The 21,890-nt window shown below is 49.1% G+C and overlaps 1 long non-coding RNA gene across 1 annotated transcript in view; it reads left to right on the top strand.

Annotated features, from left to right (window-relative positions):
• The window catches only part of LOC138265382 (uncharacterized), a 157,516-nt gene that overhangs the window by 82,765 nt on the left and 52,861 nt on the right, over positions 1 to 21,890 (top strand). The window contains exon 2 of the long non-coding RNA XR_011199354.1: positions 8,127 to 8,214. This is a non-coding gene — a long non-coding RNA (uncharacterized lncRNA). The remainder of the gene's footprint in view (positions 1 to 8,126; positions 8,215 to 21,890) is intronic.

The following is a 21,890-nucleotide window of genomic DNA, read 5'->3' as shown; positions in this document are numbered from 1 at the left end:
CCTCGGTCTGGAAGTGACAATGGCTGCTGCGACAGGGGAAAGGGCCCCTGCCTTCACGTCTGAAGAGTTGGAGAAGCTCGTGGATGGGGTCCTCCCCCAGTATGCGCTACTCTACGGTCCTCCACACCAACAAGTGAGTACACCGGGTGCACATGGAATGGGCTATGCCTGTGTGGATTGGGGTGGATGTAAGTTGGTGGGGTGGGGGGCGAATGAGGAGTGCAACGCACGACAGATGAGAGCATGTGCCATATGGCAAAGTTGGTTGGGGGGGCCAATCACATCTAACATGCAGGTCATTGATGATTTCCTCCTTTCCACCCTGTACATGTCAAATAGGTCAGCACCCATCAGAAGATCGAGATTTGGCGTGCCATCGCCAAGGAAGTCCGGAACTTGGGGGTTCACAACAGACGGGGCACCCACTGCCGCAAGAGGTGGGAGGACATCCGCCGCGGAACAAGGAAGACCGCAGAAACACTGCTGGGGATGGCCTCCCAACCTAGGAGGGAGCCAGTCACACCATGACCCCCCTGATGTCCCGGATCCTGGTGGTGGCCTACCCTGAATTGGATGGGCGCTTTAAGACATCACAGCAGACACAAGGGGGTGAGTATCAGCACATTCTCCTATCTTTCTGCGCAGTGGAGGCGTCTGGGTGGGGGAGGAGGGCTGTGGGTGACATTAGGCCAGGGTGCTTTCTGTAGTGTAGTCCTCTCCCTTAGGCATGGCCCTGTGCCCCCGGCCCCCACCTCTGTAGGGTGACAAGTACAGCCATTGAAGGTCCAGCATCACCCATGTGCGCGTTTGACGTCTCTTGGCCTGTTGTCCTAGTCAGTAGTACTGAGTAGTGTACCCCGAATGCGCGGCTTAGTGCATGAGGCTCCTGTGTCTGTCCTCTCCGCCAACGGTGTTGACATTGCATGCACTCAACCTGGTCTTTTTTTTTCTCCCCCCACCCTTTCTCTTCATCTTCTTGTGCATGTGTGCATTAGCATCATCAGGCGGAGGAGATTTGGCATCGGAGCACGAGGGAGCTGCAGGACACAAGGCCCCGGTGGGCCCAGGAACAGACACCCTAGGGCACCAGTGATCCGGAGGGCGAGGGGAGCACCACGACGGGGACCGCTGGTGAGAGCAGCGACAGCGACACGTCCTCGGATGGGAGCTCCCTAGCGGTGGCGGCAACATCCGGGCCCCCCGCCTCTACAGGTACAGCCGCCACCCAGCACACCAGCCCCGCCCTCCCAGCAGCCCCTCAGCCTACGCTCCGTGCCCGCTCGCCCAGGAAGGCGCGCGTCTCCTTCGCCCCAGGCACCTCAGCCCCTGCCCCTGTTGCCCCTGATGCCCTCAGTGCGGAGCTCATTGACCTGGTGAGGACGCTCATTGTTGGGCAGACGACCCTTTTGAATGCCATCCAGGGTGTGCAAAGGTAGGTGCAACAGAGCAATGCGTACCTGGAGGGCATTCATTCTGGTCAGGCTGCCCGTCAACGAGCGTTCACTGCTCTGGCCTCAGCACTGACGGCAGCCATTGTCCCTGTTTCCAGCCTCCCTCTTCTTACTGCCTCCAGCCTTTCTCTGTCTCCTGTTCCTCAGCCTATCCCATCCACACCATCAGACCAGCCTGCACACACCTCAACACCCAAGAGCAGCTCATCCAGACCCAAGCACCACAGATCCCACAAACACTCACCCAAGCAACACCCAGATGCAGACATTCCAACAGTCACAACCACCTCTGTGTCCCCCTCCTCCTCGTCTCCCTCCTCCCTCCCTGTGACGTCTACACTCACACCTGCATGCACCCCAACATCAGCCAGTGCTTCCATCACCACCTCACCCTCCAGTACAGTCCACACTCGTGCAGTCACCACCCCCACTGCCATGTACACGTCCCCTGTGTCCTCTCCCACTGTGTCTGTCACCCCCTCTTCCAAGACACACAAACGCAGGCAGCCACCCACCCAACAGCCATCCACCTCACGTCAGCCTACAGCACCAGCACCTTCACCCAATGACAGCACACCTGACTCTCCTACAACCACATCCTCTTCCTCCACTCCCATCACCACTTCTCCTACCCTTTACCTTGGACCTAAAAAGCTTTTCCTGGCTAATCTTAACCTCTTTCCCTCCGATGAGCTCCCCCCTCCATCTGCAAAGAGTCCCAAGAGCACCGCAGCCACCACCAGCCCAGCTTCGACTGTCACTGTTGCGCATGGGTTCTGGAGTCCACCCTTTGCCAGCAGTGACACATCGATCAGCAGCAAGGACACGTCCAGCCCCCCCCCCCGGCAAGAGGACCCGCAAAAACAAGGGCCGCCGTGCAAGGACTGACAGGGCTGCCCCCAAGGAGCAATGTGCGGCCACTTCACCAGCCACACCATCTAGGGGAGGCAAGGGCCCGAGAGCCCCATCAAAGGAGCGGAAGGGCAGCAGGAGCGCGGAGAAGGTGGACCCCACATGTCACATCCCAGCTGGGAAGGAGGACACTAAAGAGGCCAGGAGTCCGTCCCCGAAGGGTCCAGAAACGTCACGGTCCGAGGGCGACTGAGCAGGGAGTGCAGCACAAGTCTGGCTCCCTTGACCTGCTGGATGAGCACCGCTGAAAAGGGCCCGCCGTGCAGAAGAGCACCGCTGAACAGGGCCCCGCCGTGAAGATAGGCACCGCTGAAGAGGGCCCGCCGTGGAGAAGAGCACCGCTGAACAGGGCCCCGCCGTGAAGATAGGCACCGCTGAAGAGGGCCCCGCCGTGAAGATAGGCACCGCTGAAGAGGGCCCGCGGTGCAGAAGAGCACCGCTGAAGAGGGCCCGCCGTGGAGAAGAGCACCGCTGAACAGGGCCCCGCCGTGAAGATAGGCACCGCTGAAGAGGGCCCGCCGTGCAGAAGAGCACCGCTGAAGAGGGCCCGCCGTGGAGAAGAGCACCGCTGAACAGGGCCCCGCCGTGAAGATAGGCACCGCTGAAGAGGGCCCGCCGTGCAGAAGAGCACCGCTGAACAGGGCCCCGCCGTGAAGATAGGCACCGCTGAAGAGGGCCCGCCGTGGAGAAGAGCACCGCTGAACAGGGCCCGCCGTGGAGAAGAGCACCGCTGAACAGGGCCCGCCGTGGAGAAGAGCACCGCTGAACAGGGCCCTTCTTCTCAAGCCCCGCTCCGCTGGGCACTGCCATCTCAAGCACCGCTCCGCTGGGCACCGCCATCTCAAACACCACTCCGCTGGGCACCGCCATCTCAAGCACCGCTCCGCTGGGCACCGCCATCTCAAGCACCGCTCCGCTGGGCCCTTCTTCTCATGCACCGCTCCGCTGGGCACCGCCATCTCAAGCACGGCTCCGCTGGGCACCGCCATCTCAAGCACCGCTCCGCTGGGCACCGCCATCTCAAGCACCGCTCCGCTGGGCCCTTCATCTCAAGCGCCGCTCCGCTGGGCCCTTCTTCTCATGCACCGCTCCGCTGGGCACCGCCATCTCAAGCACTGCTCCGCTGGGCACCGCCATCTCAAGCACTGCTCCGCTGGGCCCTTCTTCTCATGCACCGCTCCGCTGGGCACCGCCATCTCAAGCACGGCTCCGCTGGGCACCGCCATCTCAAGCACCGCTCCGCTGGGCACCGCCATCTCAAGCACCGCTCCGCTGGGCCCTTCATCTCAAGCGCCGCGCTGGGCCCTTCTTCTCATGCACCGCTCCGCTGGGCACCGCCATCTCAAGCACCGCTCCGCTGGGCACCGCCATCTCAAGCACCGCTCTGCTGGGCCCTTCTTCTCATGCACCGCTCCGCTGGGCCCTTCTTCTCATGCACCGCTCCGCTGGGCACCGCCATCTCAAGCACCACGCCATCTCAAGCACCGCTCCGCTGGGCACCGCCATCTCAAGCACCGCTCCGCTGGGCCCTTCTTCTCATGCACCGCTCCGCTGGGCCCTTCTTCTCATGCACCGCTCCGCTGGGCACCGCCATCTCAAGCACCGCTCCGCTGGGCACCGCCATCTCAAGCACCGCTCCGCTGGGCCCTTCTTCTCATGCACCGCTCCGCTGGGCCCTTCTTCTCATGCACCGCTCGCTGGGCACCGCCATCTCAAGCACCGCTCCGCTGGGCACCGCCATCTCAAGCACTGCTCCGCTGGGCCCTTCTTCTCATGCACCGCTCCGCTGGGCCCTTCTTCTCATGCACCGCTCCGCTGGGCACCGCCATCTCAAGCACCGCTCCGCTGGGCACCGCCATCTCAAGCACCGCTCCGCTGGGCACCGCCATCTCAAGCACCGCTCCGCTGGGCCCTTCTTCTCATGCACCGCTCCGCTGGGCCCTTCTTCTCATGCACCGCTCCGCTGGGCACCGCCATCTCAAGCACCGCTCCGCTGGGCACCGCCATCTCAAGCACCGCTCTGCTGGGCCCTTCTTCTCATGCACCGCTCCGCTGGGCCCTTCTTCTCATGCACCGCTCCGCTGGGCACCGCCATCTCAAGCACCGCTCCGCTGGGCACCGCCATCTCAAGCACCGCTCCGCTGGGCCCTTCTTCTCATGCACCGCTCCGCTGGGCCCTTCTTCTCATGCACCGCTCCGCTGGGCACCGCCATCTCAAGCACCGCTCCGCTGGGCACCGCCATCTCAAGCACCGCTCCGCTGGGCCCTTCATCTCAAGCGCCGCTCCGCTGGGCCCTTCTTCTCATGCACCGCTCCGCTGGGCACCGCCATCTCAAGCACCGCTCCGCTGGGCCCTTCATCTCAAGCGCCGCTCCGCTGGGCCCTTCTTCTCATGCACCGCTCCGCTGGGCACCGCCACCTCAAGCAACGCTCCGCTGGGCACCGCCATCTCAAGCACCGCTCCGCTGGGCACCGCCGTCTCAAGCACTGTTTATGGTTCACTGTGCCCACCATGCCTCCTCCTTGACCAGTGGAGACTGTCATCCACCTGATGGACTGTGGCTTTGCACTCCCCAGGATGGTACAGTGGGCAGCCCACCCACTGTAGAGACATTGAGAGACTGTGGCTTTGCACTCCCCAGGATGGTACAGTGGGCAGCCCACCCACTGTAGAGACATTGAGAGACTGTGGCTTGGCACTCCCCAGGATGGTACAGTGGGCAGCCCACCCACTGTAGAGACATTGAGAGACTGTGGCTTTGCACTCCCCAGGATGGTACAGTGGGCAGCCCACCCACTGTAGAGACATTGAGAGACTGTGGCTTGGCACTCCCCAGGATGGTACAGTGGGCAGCCCACCCACTGTAGAGACATTGAGAGACTGTGGCTTTGCACTCCCCAGGATGGTACAGTGGGCAGCCCACCCACTGTAGAGACATTGAGAGACTGTGGCTTTGCACTCCCCAGGATGGTACAGTGGGCATGGTGGCTCCTCGTGGATCTGGCGTCGTGGACTCATGTGGCTGTGGTGCCCCCCCTTCCCTTCCCCCTGAGGTGCCTGTAGTTTTTACATCTGATGCCCCTGCAGTGTTCTCTCCAAAGGACTCAGGTCTCCTGTGTGGGCTTTGCCCTTGTTTCTCAAAACTTTGGCCCACGGACATAATGAATTCGTAGGATGTGCAGGACTTGTTACTTCAGTTATACACTGATGTGTATATCATTTGTTTTCTTGTAAATATCTTTCATGGTTGTACGATAATTTTCACGAGCTTTTTGGTACATAAATATTTATTCCAAATTTGATTATGTCAGCATTTTTCACGGGAGTTTGGGTGGTGTCACTGTGACTTGTTGCTCTGCATTGGTGTGTACATAGTTGGGGGGGGGGGGGTCGCATATGTGTGTGGCCGTAACCTTTCGTCCTCCCCCTCCAGTGTGTCGTAGGTGCAGTACTCACCGTTGTCGTCTGAGCCGGACTTCGTACTCGTGGTAGATGAGAAGGTAGACGAGAGCAGGTAGGATGTTTAATTTGGGCTCCATGCTGTCCTCCTTCCTCCTGGAGTGCGTAGTGGTGTGCGTTTTCCCGTTCGTAGTCTGTTTCCGCCGTGTTTTTATCGGCGGTGCTCCCGCCCCGGAAAAGGTGGCGGATTGGTGAGTTGTGATAGTGTGGGCGGTACATTGTCTGCCGCCTGGCTGTTGGCGGTGACCGCTGCGCTGTTTGTTTGTACCGCCGTGGCAGTCGGAGTGTTAAAGTGGCTGTCTGTGTTGGCGGTTCCCGCCAGGGTCAGAATTCCATTTTTTGGACCGCCAGCCTGTTGGCGGGTTGGCCGCCGCTTTAACACCGACCGCCAGGGTTAGAATCACCCCCTTTGTCTCTTCTGAGAGGGGAAGGGAGGTTCTCGTGTTGCATAAACTAGGGCTCTGCTGTGGCCTAGTTCTACAAGGTTTGGCTTTCTCACTAATAGAGGGCCAAAACATAGCTCAGTGTACCAACACTTGAACTTGAAAGTCCAGCTTCCTGTAGCCCTACACATCCCGCATACTTGTCTTTTTGGTGTTGGTGCTTTCTGGGTTTCTGTCTCTTTTCTTAGACCCAGACCGGTTTCAGACTACTTGTGCTTCTTCACTCAAGTGCAGGTTGGTCCCAGTGGCACAGTGAGCATGGGACCCATGTCTTGGATTACCTATCACATTGAGGAATAATATACAGTGCCCGAAGTATGGAGAGTAGGCCTAGGTGTGTGTCCCTTGCTGACTGTGCCATCGAACTCAAGCTATACCTCACTAGTGAGAATGATTCAGGTCAATAAATGGTCTGACGTTGCTCTTGTTCCTATCTATAGGGGACCTAGCCTGGCAGTTTTGGTTGGACAATTTCTATTGAAGAAGGACCAAGACTGATTGGCATAAGGCGGGCCTCTGTCTAGAATGAAACAGTGTGTGAAAAATAAGTGTCTGGAATTAAAGCATTCCTTTCATCACCATGTTTTTTGTACCATCCTTGTGATGGCCATCATTTGGAGTAAGTTGCAATTCGTGACCTACTTCATTAACATTCATGAAGCAGGTCAGATTGCAAGCCACTCCGAATCAGAATGATACAAACTGACCTATATTATATATTTATTGGTTGAAAATTATAAGCAGAAATGTATTGCCAGTTTTTTGTACATTAGGCATAGAGTGACCAGCAGAGTATTATTCTAAATTATTATAATAGTTTCCAGAAACCAAGGAGGGTGGAGTCCTGACATGCGTAACAATGAGCCAACCATGTGTTTCTGGCAATTATTTCACCATCTGTGATGCCAGGGGTTGCAAGGGCCAAGCTAGGGCTCACAGCTGTGACCCCTAAATGACCTCCATCATACAGGGAATTATCACCTCACAGAGGAAGTATTTTGCAGTCACAGTGCCTGTGAATCACAAACTCACAGGACTTGAGATACAGACATACATTGTACCAATTCACAATGCCCTTTTATGAGTTGGTAAAGTCTTTTTGGCACCTAACATGACTTTTGCAAACTTATCTGACTAGGAAGTGGCATGAAACGAGAGCTCCCTATTTGTGCTTCAGAGAGGAATGTATCAATGGCTGGTGACCACAATTACCAATGTAAACTATTGATAAGACCCTGATGTGTCAAACTGGGTGCTATCTGGTTTGCAATGGGGAAACTGTCCCAATACGTATTGTAGATGGGGGGGGGGTCATCTGAATATATGAATTTCTGATAGAGGTAATTCTGGAAAGGATCTCTATCCATCAGGGTAGACCACTATGACACTAAATCAAGCTGGTTTATCAATAATTAAAATTATTACCAACTGTTGTTATCTTGGATAAGGTTAATGCAGCTTGTTTGGTGACAAATATACATTTTTCTTAAATTGAACCTTGGTACTTTTGATCAGATGTAATGATATGTATTTAAATTCAGCTCTACTTTCCACCTTTCATACTAGTGTCAATCCACAAATTGTTAGATTTTAACTGGGTCCACGCCTGATGCTTGGAAGATATGTAGCATGGAGCAGTAACACTGCATAGGGGTTGCAGGCATGCCTTTATGCATTTTCTCTTTTTCCAAAAATTCTTCCTTTGACCGACCAGCAAATGAATATTCATCTGAGGCTACGTTCCATTTCACTACAGAGACTATTCGGAACGTTGTATGAATATTAGGGGAATTTATGTGTATCTTAAACACATGGGAATTGCATGTCACTTTCATTTCATGTGTTTTTTGTCTCTGATAGACTTCGAGCCAGCCATGATGTTCTTAAGCTGTTTTTAGTATATGTTCCAGTCTGCTGTACATCTAATTTTGGGCTCATTGAGTATCAGGTATGTTTTTAATTTGGATGTGTTTTAGTCGCTCTAACAAACAGCGTCTGAACTTTTATATTCAATGTGAATCTTAGGTAAATAATGTTGTAACACAGATGTTCCTCTGTATCCTCTACTAAATCCATTTTATAGAAGATTACCTTTTGGATCCATTACAAGATCTTTTCATTTTCTGTGAGGCTTTTATTGAACCAATATTTCTACTAGATGCAGTTTAGTCCTGGGACATACACCATTGTAGGTTTTTAGAAATGTTTGTTATTAGAGGGATGTATCTGAGCAGTCGGTTTGTGTCAAGTGATACCTGTATTTTATGGTGTGTGCATATGAGCTTTTTGTTTGTTTATTGATTGTTTTTATTCAATTAGATTTTTCTGCTACTATATATAATATGAAGTGTGCATGAAAATCAGTTTCAAGAGATTAATAAAACGTGCCTTTGCAATATTCACACATACTTGAGCAGCTTTTACTATCCTGATTTTATTTTATTTTATGTCTATTGTTATTTGACAGTTTCTTTTTCCTAATAAAATAGCAGTAATTACAGTACCACTAGTCCCATTTTTCAAATGGGTTCTGCTCATTTAGTCCACCAGGATTTTTTGTTTGATCACCCGTTTATGGACCTTTACTGTGGATGAGACTCTCTACCCGAGTCTCATTCGCAATAATTCATGGTAATTGGACTGGTCATGTTTACCACCAGTGTCCACCTTTTAAAATAAACCTATTGCTCCACAACTAGGGTAAAGGGCACTCAGTTGATTACACGTGAAAATCTGTGCACACATGTGTGCACGTATGCTAGCTACACGTGTGAGACATGCGATAATTGCGCACATGTGCATGATAAAGAAGGGAATCTGTACGGATAGCTGCTAACCAGAGGTAGGCCTTATAATATTAGTGGGCATTCATAGATAAGTCAGTAGAGTTGGAAAAAGTTTAGTGCCTTTGCTGCATTACAAACATAGGTGAAATCTGCCTTAAGTTCCGTTTTGCTCCACTTAGGCCTACACAGTCCACCAAATGTCAAACTAGAGTAAAATGTGCACATCGAATCATAATGTGCAAGTCCCAATTACCTACATATACATCTTATAGGATGCCAATAATTTCATATTTCTCCTAGTCAGCTCATAATCATATTCCAGGCCCTTGTTCCACCTGCTAGTACATGTTAATTATTCTGCTCCCCAGCAAAAGGAACAAAGGCCTCCCCACACAAGCAAAGACATTATCTGTGATTGATCCATTTCATTGAAAGAAATGGGTGCGGAGGAAAATCTGCATCTAATAATTAGCTGTTGCACAGCACCTGAGCTGGGACTGCTAGGTCCCACTGAACACATGAGGAACACCAAGCATTGGCGCCAACCCTGGAGGGAAGCCCCTTTAAAGTTTTGGGGGAAAGGGATCTGTCAGTAATGTCAGCTAAGGGTGTAGCTGAGACACTCAGAGACACTCTTCACAGAGAAAACCTGGTGGCACCAAATTTGATTGTCCCAGAATGCTGTGCAGGAGGGTTGGGGCAGGGGTGGATGGGTGATGTGGCGCCCTAGGATTGGTCAGTAATGCTTGCCATCTATAACTTTCCACCCTGCTTATAAACCCTTGCACATGGAAGAGATGATGAAGAAGATCTGGGAAGTAACAACAGCAGAAGCAATGGGCAGCTGGAAAGAAGAACCTCCTGATGACCTGCAAGATGGACTAAGGTCTTTGTCACCAGCTTACCCCGAGGACTAGATGCGTCCCTCAAGAGCCAGTAGTGCCTGCCCCCTTATGCCCCCTGAGGACCAGATGGTGAAAGACCCGGACTCCGCTGGACTCCGCTGTCCAGTTGCAAGAGCGTGAACTGGGGGGCTGGAGAGTCAGGTCATCAGCATGGGAGTGTGCCACCAATATGCCAGGGTGAATGGCCAGTGGGTGGCCAATGTGGGACCGGGACACCAGTGGACACAATAAAAGGAAAAAACTCACAGCTTGAGGTTGCGGCTGCCGGCAAAGCAGCTCATCAATATCTATTGCTCCCAGACCATGGAGTACCCCATAATGCCCTGTAAGTGGCCATCTGCATATATTCTTGTACTTGTTGTGCATGGAGTGGCATGGGGACCACCAACTATGTTGAGGTTGGGGCTGCGAAAATGGCAGTAGCCCTCAAGAGGTTGTCAATAGAAGTTGCTCTATGTTTCTAAGAACCTCAAGAAAATGACCCGGGAGACGATTTCACTTTTTTTTAAAAGCACTCACAGAGCTGGAGTTTCTGTTTTTGTCCTCATGAGTACAGGGACTGCTAGTGGTTTGTCCTGTGGCTGTGTTATGTGATCTAAGAAGTGGAAAAGAAAGACACTGTACTTATTACTGCATTGGGATATGATTAATGTCTCTATTGATTTCAATGGCGATACGTTGCTGTAGTATCAAACATGATTATTGGTATTTCTATTGTGACATCCTGACAAAGCCTGTCTTATATGTTAATGTTCTTAACACATGGTAAAGCCTGTAGGCATGCTTTATTTAAAATGTCACACCCTTTTATTATGATGTTGCATCTGGTAAAAGTGGGGGGCATTGTGATTATAGGTTTCAAGACTGACGATGGGTGGAAGGTGATACAAGGGTGGATCCAAAGGTATTTCCATCTACCTGATGTACATATTTGTAACTTAATGCATAGTATTTAGCAGTGAGTATGCAATAAATGTACTTTTTCTTTTTCAAAGACACACTGACAATAATTTATTGAATGTCATTGTTGTGTACCTGCAAATTGGGATTGCTATCCCACACCACCTCTCCTTAGTAGGCCTTGGGCTGCTCTCTTTCACTACCCTGAGAGAGTCAAGTACTACAATGGGAGACTTGGTTGCCAGTAAGGAAATAATTGTGGACCTATTACTTGTGAAAGACTCACGTCCTTACCAACTAATGACCAAATTTCTTGCAAGTACTATATTAAAACCTCACGCATTACATGTAGCCATTTAATTCTGTGATGACTCCACCAGAAAAATGCAAATAATGCAACAAAACCATATTACAATGTCACTGACCTCCTCTTAAACTGTAGGCATCTGCATCATAGAACATTGGATGCAGAGCACTTGAATTGCAATGCACAGTCCGACTAAAACAAATTCTCACTCAAATGATCATGGCCACCGTGGTGCATCCCCTTTCGTTCACTGTCCAGGGGCGTAGCTTTCACCGGTGCAGCAGGTGCATGGGCTCCGGAGCCCAGACGGCTGAGCGGCCAATTGAATCTTTATTATTGGCATGACCTCGATCTAGAAATTCAGATTGCTTTATGATTTTTTTCGAAAAACCCCAAACTGGCTAACCTATATTTGTGCATCCTCAAGTGATTGTCTATCAAGCTGAAATGCAACTGAATTTATTGCTGCTGAGTACTTCAGGGTGATGTCACTAATGCAAAAAGAGACTTACCAAGAAACATTTTGTACAACATTAGTAAGCAAGTCTTATGTGTTATTGATCATCAAAAGCGATTATAATTGTGTATCTTACAATTTAATTCCCACACTAGTCATACTTATGAAAATAAACAATATGTCGCACAGGAATAATCTTATTTTTTCGTTCAATTATCAGTTTCATAATTCATCACCATTACATCTTTATTTAGCAGTTTTTCCGATTAAAGTTTCAAAATACACCTATAAAAGAATATTACACATATAGGCAAAGATTGTAAGAGATGACAGGCAACGCAGAGTATCACTCAATGTTTCTGCACTTGGTTGTGTGACATGGAGGGAGCAGGAGAGTGCCATATTCCCATAGAAATGTCACTCTCCTCCCCTTTCTCTGGTGCCGGCGCTGATTGCAGCTACAGTGCGCAATGTACACACCTTAGCGCCATAGTGCTAGGGTGTGTGCATGAGTCTAGCATAGGTTTTGTACAGGAAAAGTATCCTTCCTGTACAAAATACTATGCCTAGACAAGTGGAAATGCTTTGCTTACTTTGTATGTGTGCTGCACGAACGAGCAAAGTTGGAAAAGCATTGAGAATAACGCCTGTTTTTCAGCTGCGATAATGTTCGGCGCTAACCCTTTCTACTGATGTTTCAGAATAGGTTTTAGTGTCAAAAAGCATGGGTGGTAGCTCAGGTACACGCAGGTACCCCCCATGTAATGCCCCCTTGATGAAAAGTAACGCAAAGCAACTTTTCACGCTTCATTGCATTACTTTGGCCCCCAAACCCATGCAAATACGAATTTGCATTGTTTTGTGAATCCCCCAAAAAGTTTAGCGTTGGTTTAGCATTGCAAAACGTTTAGCAAAACCTTTGAGATTCTGAGCATCAGAGAGCAGAAATAAAAAAATACGAGGTGCAAAAACGACACATTCCCCAGCATGAAATGTTTGAAATATTCGCCAATGAAGATTTTTTAAAATTACAATGCACTACATTGGCATAATGTATTGAGAAGCACTATTGCTCATAGGCATTACATGGTTGCAATATAAATTGACAATAACTGATTGGGAACAGGCACAGAAATCACAAGCAACAAAGCAGGCCAACACTGGTCTGTGGCTGCTTGTGTTCCATCTGCAGGGGGCCGGGCCTAGCAGTTTTGACAGGACTTCTCATACAAGAGTCGGGCAGAGACTGATTTTCAAATGGCTTGTCTCTGTCTAAAGATGCATTGCGGCACAGTGGGTTATAAAAGCTAGTCTGGAAGGTGGCCTCAAGCAATTAACAATGGATGAGATCTTTTCAAGCATTCCTTCCATCACTTTATTTGTTGCAGTAGATGTCCTAAGTATGATGGGTATGCTCAGACAGTGGTCTAGTTCTCTTTTAACTCCTCACATCACAGCTTCCCAGTTCTGCATGGGGTTCTCAGGATATTACAACTGTGATGTAGATTTAGGGAGGATCAGGCTGGAACAGCAAGGTACTCCCCGTGAGTTATTCTCAGCATTGTAGCTCTCATGGCAGGCTCATTGTAAACACAAATAGCCGCCATTTGACATCTTTGTGTCACTTGGTTGCCCTTCAACTTCAAGGGTTAGTGGATGTTATAATACCTTCAGGAGTGTTCAGTTTAGTCTTCACTGGCTCTTGTTTGTGGGCTCAGGGGTTGGTCATTGAAGGCTGTATAACCAAAAAGGGGGGGCTAGGAAGATCTACTGGCCCAGTATACAGTCTCCCAAAAGTCAGATAAATCAAACAGGTACACTGTTCCATAAAAAGTAAACGGAACTCCAAGGGGCACACTTCAAATTTGAAGCAAGAGCCCTTGCACATCCATTGGATGTCATGCTTCATCATAGGGCGTACTCCTCGTCAGACTAGCTCCGCAATATCTGTCGGGCCCCTCAAAGGCGCTCTTTGCTGGAGCTCTTTAACAGTAGTGTGTGACGTTATTAACTAGACATGGGAAAGAATCTAAACCTACGTCCTGAGAGGAACTAAAGAGAAAAAGAGGATAAAATTGGCTCTGGACCCTCAAGAAACCTAAACTTTATTGGGTCAACGGGCTCTCAGTCAAGGTCAAAAAAAGGCAATTGGGAGTGCAATGGAAATAATGTTCCAGCACTCCCCCAGAAAAAAGGGGGGTGACAAAGGGAATTCCCCTTAATCACTACTCTGCGTCAACATGTTTCACGCCCAACCAGTCCCTACGGATCTAATGGCGTATCTTCAAGACCAACAAAAAAGAAGTCTCCTGCTCTATTTCACATGTTAAAAAATGTAATGACAAAGTGTAAGAAGTGGTATCAACTTACTAAGGAACTATGGGCCAGATGTAGCAAAAATTAGAAAGTCGCAAATGGCCCGAATCGCAATTTGTGACCCCGCAAAATCGGAAATGGGATGCAAGAACCCCATTTCCGAATCGCAAATTGCGACGCAAGCCATTACCGACTCGCAAATTCTGCGACCCCATTGTGTGACTCGCAAATAGGGAGACACAATTTGCGAGTCGCAAACCATATGAAAAATCCACTCGCAAATTGCGACTAGTCGCAAAAAGCCCATTTTGCACACCCAAATTACCACTAACTCAGAGCAGGTGGTAACCATAACCAAAGTATAAAAGGAGACCCAGAAGGCATCTGGGTTACTCAAGATGGCTGAGATATATGTGATAGCAAGGAGGAGGAGAGTCCACGCCGCCCAGCAGAGGAAGAGGAGGAGCCAGAGAAAGGAGAGGATATACAGAAACAGGCAGACACTTTTCCAAAAAACTGAGGAGGCGATATATGATAAATACAGACTCAGCAGTGCAGCAATATTAGAAATAATAGATCTACTCAATCCGCAGCTTCAACGCCAGACTGTGTGCGGCAGCGCCATCCCCACACATGTGCAAGTGCTATGCTCACTGCACCTCTTGGCCTCGGGTAGCTATCAGGGGGTCATTGCTGTGGCAGGTGGGGTATCCCAAAGTGCACTCTCACGGTTCTTCAGATGTTTCTTAGATGCCATACTCACACACATGTCCAGATACATATACCTACCCAGGAATGAAGCAGAAATCAACAGCACCAAGTTGGAATTCTACAGAATTGCCAACTTCCCACATGTGATAGGGTGTGTAGAAGGGACACATATACAAATATGCCCTCCTACAAATCTGGAATATCTGTTCCGCAACCGGAAGTGTACCCACTCACTGAACATCCAGGTGGTATGTGACGCCCATTATGTCATCACTGACATGGTAGCCACATTTCCAGGGAGTACACATGACTCTTACATTTTCAGGCACAGTGGGATACACCAACGCCTAGAACGTGGGGAGTTTGGAGACGGATATCTATTAGGTATTGCTGAAGACACCCTGAAGACATACACACAGGTCACTGTAGAAACCATCCATGCCCTGCTAACATTGTTCATTTTTGCCAAACAGGTGACAGTGCATATGCGCTACGACCATGGATACTTACCCCGTACCTAACACCCAGCAATGAGAATGAGAGGCGATATAACAGTGCACATAGGAGGACCAGAAATGTCTTAGAGAGGACCTTTGGACTGTTAAAGGCAAGATTCCGATGCCTCCACAGAAGTAGAGGTGCGCTCCAGTATGCCCCAATAACAGCATTCAAGATAGTTGGCGCATGCGCTATACTGCACAACATTGCCACCAGACGTGGGCTACATCTCACCCCTGAAGACCCAGATTCAGAGGATGAAGAGCAAGAGCTACCACATCGCCATCCTGGGGATAGAAGCATTGCAAATCAAGGCAGACAGAGACGGGACCACATTGCAAACCAATACTTTGGAAGGTACGTGGTAACTGTCACCACACACACTAATGTCACACACAAAGAGCCCAGTTGTGAAGTGGAACAAACAAGAAGTTTTATTACGTGAACCTAATAAGTGAAGAACTGAACTTTTGTGAATGGGCTGTAAATATCCACCTGCAATGAGGACACATTCACTTCATGTGCCTCATGTGTCCTGCAGTGCATGGGCCTAACGCCTCCGCCTGGGACGTCCAGCATGGCTAGTGCTCGGTGTGTCAGCAGACCCCTGACGTGCACTGCGACTCCTTAAGACAAGTGTGTCTGTGGCAGATGCGCTGCTGACGGTGGACCCCTCCTCACTATCCTGAGGTGTCTCTGCTGTGCCCCTAGCCACCTGTCTAGCCTTCAACATGTCCACAGCGTGGCTAATGCGACCCAGTCCCCGAGCCACATCCCCTCCAAAGTGGCCCAAGTCCACCTGCAAACTCATAGTACGGCGTGACAGCCCTGTGGTGTTGACTGCGAGACGGACGATGGATGCAGCCATGCGGTCTAATCTGTGTACCAGTTGCCGCTCGCGGCGCCTTGCACTCTGTCTCTCTGACACTAGTTCTGTTACCAGTTGCCGTATTGAGAGAGCAAGGTCACCAACATTATCGTTCAGACGTGTGAACTGTGTGTTCACTTGTGTCAGCCCATTGGTGAAATTATGCTCCATCCGTTGCATTGCCACAGAAATGATTCTCATCTGCCTTGTTTGCAGGCGCTGACCAGATATGAGGGCTGCCTCAACTGCGGACATGGATGAGTCACCTCCATCCTCCTGGGACACTGCTTGGACATGGAGTCTGCGTCTGCGACGCGGTGGTGCTTCAGGGTCCTGCTGTCTGACACTGTGGCTGGGACCAGGTGCTGTGTCTATTTCCACCATGTCCATTGGTTCAGCTGGAGGGAACTGTGGTGGTGTGGTGCTGGGCCCTGTAGCGGCTGCTTCAGAATCCTGTGTGGCCTGTTGGCTGCTTTCTGCACCCTGGACGGTGTGGCTGGTGGGGGTGTCTTGTGGGAGACCTGTGGGACATAGGGAACACACTGTCAGTATCTAACATCTGTTGTATGCCTCCTAATAAACAGTTGTCTATAAGCTGACTACTGTACTACATTGCCCATAATGCACCATTCTGGTGGGTGCAAGTCTGGAATGGAGCTAGTTTGGTTGTGCATGCTGCTGTGTACTGGGTGGGTGGGGGTATGGCAGTTATGGGTGTACATGCATGTTTCATGGTACTCACTTTTTGATGTCCCTGGCGCTGACGTGTCCAGTACTCCCATTCCTGACACTGCCTCAGGCTCAAGGGTCTGTTCCACCAGTTCCTCCATGGGTGTGGGTGGTGGGACGGTGGATGAGCCTCCTCCTGTGCCCCTCATCTCCCTGAGCCGCTCTGCCACCCTCTCCTTTGTCCTGGAGCGCAGGTCAAACCACCGCTTTTTTATCTCTTCTATACTCCTGTGGCTCACCCCTATGACGTTGACCCTCTCCTGATCCTCCTCTTTTCCGTTTCTGGAACACTCAGTGCAGCCCTTCCAAAAAGCTGGTCATGGTGCTGGCAGCATTCCTCTGTCAGCACCTCAAGTTCCTTTTCAGAGAACTTCAGTTTTCTCTTCCTGCCTGCACTGCCTGAGTCTTCCATTCTTGCTGCTGTTCCTCTAGGTGGTTGCTCAGCAGTTAGAAAAGGGTTGTGGTCCTCCCTCCTCCCAGGTGTATTTGATAACTTCCTGGCTGTGATGTCATCAGCAAGAGCCAGGAAGTGTTTTTCAGACTGTTTTGCTGCACCTGCATGCAATTTGCGGCACAGTCGCAATTTGCGACACCCACTCGGAATTTGCGAGTCTGTTTTTAGCGAGGTCGCAAAAAGCGACCCAGCTAACAGCGGACTCGCAATCTGCGGTGCAACTTCATTTGCGAGTCGCAAAATAAAGTCGCTTTTTCTTGTTGGATACCATTTTGCGAGTCGGAAATTGCGAGTCGCAATGACTCAAAACGCAATTTTTTGGCTTCCTACATCCGGCCCTATGCATCTAGCAAACTAGATAGATGGGTGCCTGTGGAGAAAGCAAACATAACAAAAAAACACATTAACATGTTTCAAATATACATACCATTGAATCACACAAAAACGTGTTGTGACACTCAGTGTTGACATCCTCCCATGCTGAGTGAAGAGGTAACAATTGGGTAATAGCCGCTTACCATCCTACACTGGGGATGATGTTCCATGGGTCCATGCATACCGTGGACTGAAAATCTGTGAAATTTCATGTAGCAAAATATTTGTTTACAGCCTTTAAAAGTGTTGTACCAATACACCCCAAAACACACGCTTTTCACAATGAATAGGCCCACCCTACTGTCTCTGTTGTAATTGTTCATCATAAACAGATCAGACCTATGGCATCTAACATAATGTTTCCCAGTGAAACAAAGTACAGCTCTGGCCTTTAACACTGATTTGCCACTTAAGCAACTCAGGCCTAATGTATTGAACCTAAACTTTCCCAAAGGCGACAATCAGACATTCAGGCCCTCATTACGACTGGTGGACGGAAACGCCCATCCGCCGAAGCTGTGTGGTCAGAAAACCGCCAATGTGGTTATCTGACCGCGAGTGCTATTGAGAGTTTTCTGCTGGGTTGGCAGGAGGGAAACATAGTTTCTGCCCGCTGGCCCAGTGGGAAACAGCCCACAACATTGACGCCGGCTCATAATAGAGCCGGCAGCAATGTTGAGGTGCGTCTGGTGCGGCAGCACCCATCGTGCTTTTCACTGCCTGCAATGCAGACAGTGAAAAGCGTGACAGGGCTGGCCACAGGGGCTCCCAGTGCGCTGTCTCTGTCAGCTTTTATAAGGCGGTGCTACCGCCGCGTAAAATCCGGTGGAGAGGGAACTCATAATCCCCAGGGCAGCGCTGCTTGAAACTTCCGGCACCGCCAGGCCATTGGGCGGTGAAAATGTGGCAGTGCCAGCGGTCCAACTATGGCACTTTGGTCACGGTCATAATCTGAAGGTCGGACCGCCACCGCGAGTCTGTGTTACTAGGACCCCCACGCTTGTAATGAGGTGCTCAGTCATCAAAAAACAAAGATATACAAAATTAGAGTAAGCAAATCAAACAAACCCTCTAGTAAGTGGGTCCAATAGTGTTATCACAGTGCAAACATTCTACCCAAAGGTTTGTCAGACTGGGCAACAACACAAAATCACTTGCCTAATCTTCGAGATTCCATGTAACAAAATCCCTGCCTTAAGGCTTTAAAACAGTGTAATAATGGTCCACCCTAAACAACTGATTTATTTAAAAAAAATGTTGTTCACAATAACAAATCTAGGCCTTCTTCCTTTTTAATTGTTTTTTATAATAAACTAATCAGGCCTATGGCACTGGATAGACCTTTTCCCAGTGAAGCAATTAAATATATAGCATTTGTCATTAGCTTGTCACGATATCCAACTCATACCCACTGTAGTGAGCATAAGTATTCCCACAAGGCAGCTAACTGGATTGTAGTAATAACATTACAAACATGTTGAAAGTGGTTCCTACTCATCTTTGTGCATTAGCAGTTCCAGGTTGCATTTGCCATCACATTGGCCTCATGGTTGCGTCCTCTCCCGCTGCCATGTCTTTCCCCTATCTTGCCTCTGAGGGCACGGAGGGAATAGCTGGGAAGCCTTACTTAGGAACCATATAATGGACGAGTTCCTCTCTCGGCCCATTGCTCGATATCCTGTGGTTATCAAATAATTTTATGCTAATTTGTAGTGGGATTAATGAATAATTTCACGTTATTGAACTCCTGATGATGTAATATTTTATTATTTATGTCCCAATCGAAGATAGTTTACACCATTCTGAATTATTTTACCTTCTTGTTTTAGGACTATTCTAGGGGGCTCCATCCTGTGTCAAGTTGTGTCTCGATTGTTTCTGTCTCATTGCTCACTTACATGACTCTGCATTCTGCCTTCTCCTGTTGTTTCCGCCTGCTTATTGTCTTTGCTGATTGGCTTGGTCAACAGGGAGGTTTTTTCTGTTCTCCACATTTTTCCCTTTCTGATTAATTATTTTCTGTATACTGCCTGCTGAGGTAAAGGCCTGTTTCTATGATCCAAGAAGACAATACTAGCATTACCCGGTTCACCAGCTCTTGATATATGTAAAATTGCAGTTAAATAAAGAAACCTCCAAACAGTGGTCACCAAGGATTCTCACAGTAAACAAAATCTTCTCTCACGGTTTGTCAGAATGGGTTACCAACACCAAAACACTTAATTTATAGAGTAATCTGTGAGATTGCACATTACAAAATATCAGCTTAAACCTTTAGACAAGTGTAATAATCATCCTCGCTTAGGTGCCTATAGGCTTAAAAAATAATTGTCAAAATACGCTAGGTCTACTGCCTTTGTCAAGGCTTTTTTAATAAGCCGTTCAGACCAATGGCATTGGACATAATTTTTCCAGTGAACTGAAAAGACTTGTAGCCTTTCATTGGCTTGTTACCAAAACAACAGAGATCTACTGTATTAAGCATAAATGTTCCCACGAGGCAACCTTCAGGCATACCATCATAAAATTACAAATATATACAAAATGTGTCAGCAAAACAAAAAACAGTCCTCCCAAGAGTACCTAACAAAGGTTATTATAGTGCAGATCTTCCAACCCCAATGTGTAGAAGAGTGACCAACTGCAGTAATCCGAGTGATTCCATGCACCAAAATACCAATCTGCAGGCTTTAACAATCCTACCTTAAATGCTTAATGGCTTTAACATATTCTTTTCACAATTCTTAAACTAGGCCTACTGCCTTTGTCATAACTTTAAATAATAAACGGGTAGGCCGGTAGACATTGAACCGAAACCATAAATAACTTTGAGGCAAATTTATCAAAGGCTTGTGCCGCTTTTGTACCACGCAACAGGGTGCAAAAGCAACGCAACCATTACAATGTGATTTAGCAAGCCACAAAAGGTCATCTTCAGCATATTTACTTTCTATAAAAAAACGCAATGCTTGTATGGCCATATATATACTACCATGCCTTGACAATAAGGTCCATATCTTTCCTATTATTTTGTGGTGTGTGTCATAACACTACCACCAATCTCTAGTCCACTCATCCACTCGATTTGCAAAGACAATGGGCCACATTACGATTTCAGTGGACGGAAAAGCCTGTCAGCTGACATTCCGATGGGGAATTTGGCGCCATTGTGGCTGCGTCCCCACCAGGCCCATTATGAGTTTTCCGCTAGGCCAGCGGGTGAAAGCTTCAGTTTCCGTCCACTGGTCTAGCAGGAAACGACCTACAGAATTGTCTCTGGCTCGTAATAGAGACAGCGGCTATGCTGTTGTGCGCAGGGTACACCAGCATCCTTGCAATGTTGAGATGGTGCTGGCCAGGGGGGCCCCTGCACTGCCCATGCCAAGTGCACATTGCGATGGTGCTGGCCGGGGAGGGCCCTGCACTGCCCATGCAAAATGCATGGGCAGTGCAGGGGCCTCCCTGGGGGCCTCTGCACTCGTTTTCTGCCAGCCTTTTCATGGCAGTGAAACCGCCATGAAATCGTGAGTGGAGAACTTAGTCGTAATCCCCAGGGCAGCGCCGCTTGCAGTGCTGCCCTGGCAGATTAGGACCGCCGGGACTGGCAGATGGCCGGGATGACTAATCCTGGTGGTGCTGATGGACCGAAAGCAGCGCTACTGCTGCAGTTGTAATATGGCACTCGGATCGCCGCATTGGCAGCGGTCTGACCACCACCGCGAACCTGACGGTCATGAGACCGCCAGGTTCGTAATGAAGGCCAATGTCTGGTTAAACATATCTGTGTACTTTTAATTCATTTCCCACCTTGCTTAATTTTTTCCATAGCAATGCATATCCATCCTGCGATCTCTAGAGGAGTAAATGATCTGAGTTTGTCCAGAGAATCCACCACCAGCTCTAATTTCATCATCCCTAGAGCACCCCTAAATGACTGGTTCATGGGTGCTTGATGGTGCGGTGTTTTGTCTGTAGATAATGAGCACTGCCTCCAATTTATTTTTTCTGTTTCAATATAGATGATCTACAGTTTATGCTTTACTTTTCAATACCCTGCCACAACCACCAGCATGCCTTCATTCAAGAAACGTATAGATATTAAAGAAAGTTGGTCTAGAAGTATTCCACCCCTCACTTTTCACTTGAAACTTCTCCCCCACCCCATCAAACCATGTGATGCTGAGTAAATGTATAATCATGCAGTTGTGTAAGTAAAGGTAGGCAATCATAATTTATATTCTCAGGGCATTCCATAGCAAATTACTGTGCTCCAAGTATAACACTTTCTTAGTTGTTTTATGATACCATAGGTAAGTCA

This window comes from Pleurodeles waltl, chromosome 11 (assembly GCF_031143425.1).
Source record: "Pleurodeles waltl isolate 20211129_DDA chromosome 11, aPleWal1.hap1.20221129, whole genome shotgun sequence".
In the NCBI taxonomy this organism is placed as follows: domain Eukaryota; kingdom Metazoa; phylum Chordata; class Amphibia; order Caudata; family Salamandridae; genus Pleurodeles; species Pleurodeles waltl.
This window is presented reverse-complemented; position numbering and strand designations above follow the sequence as displayed.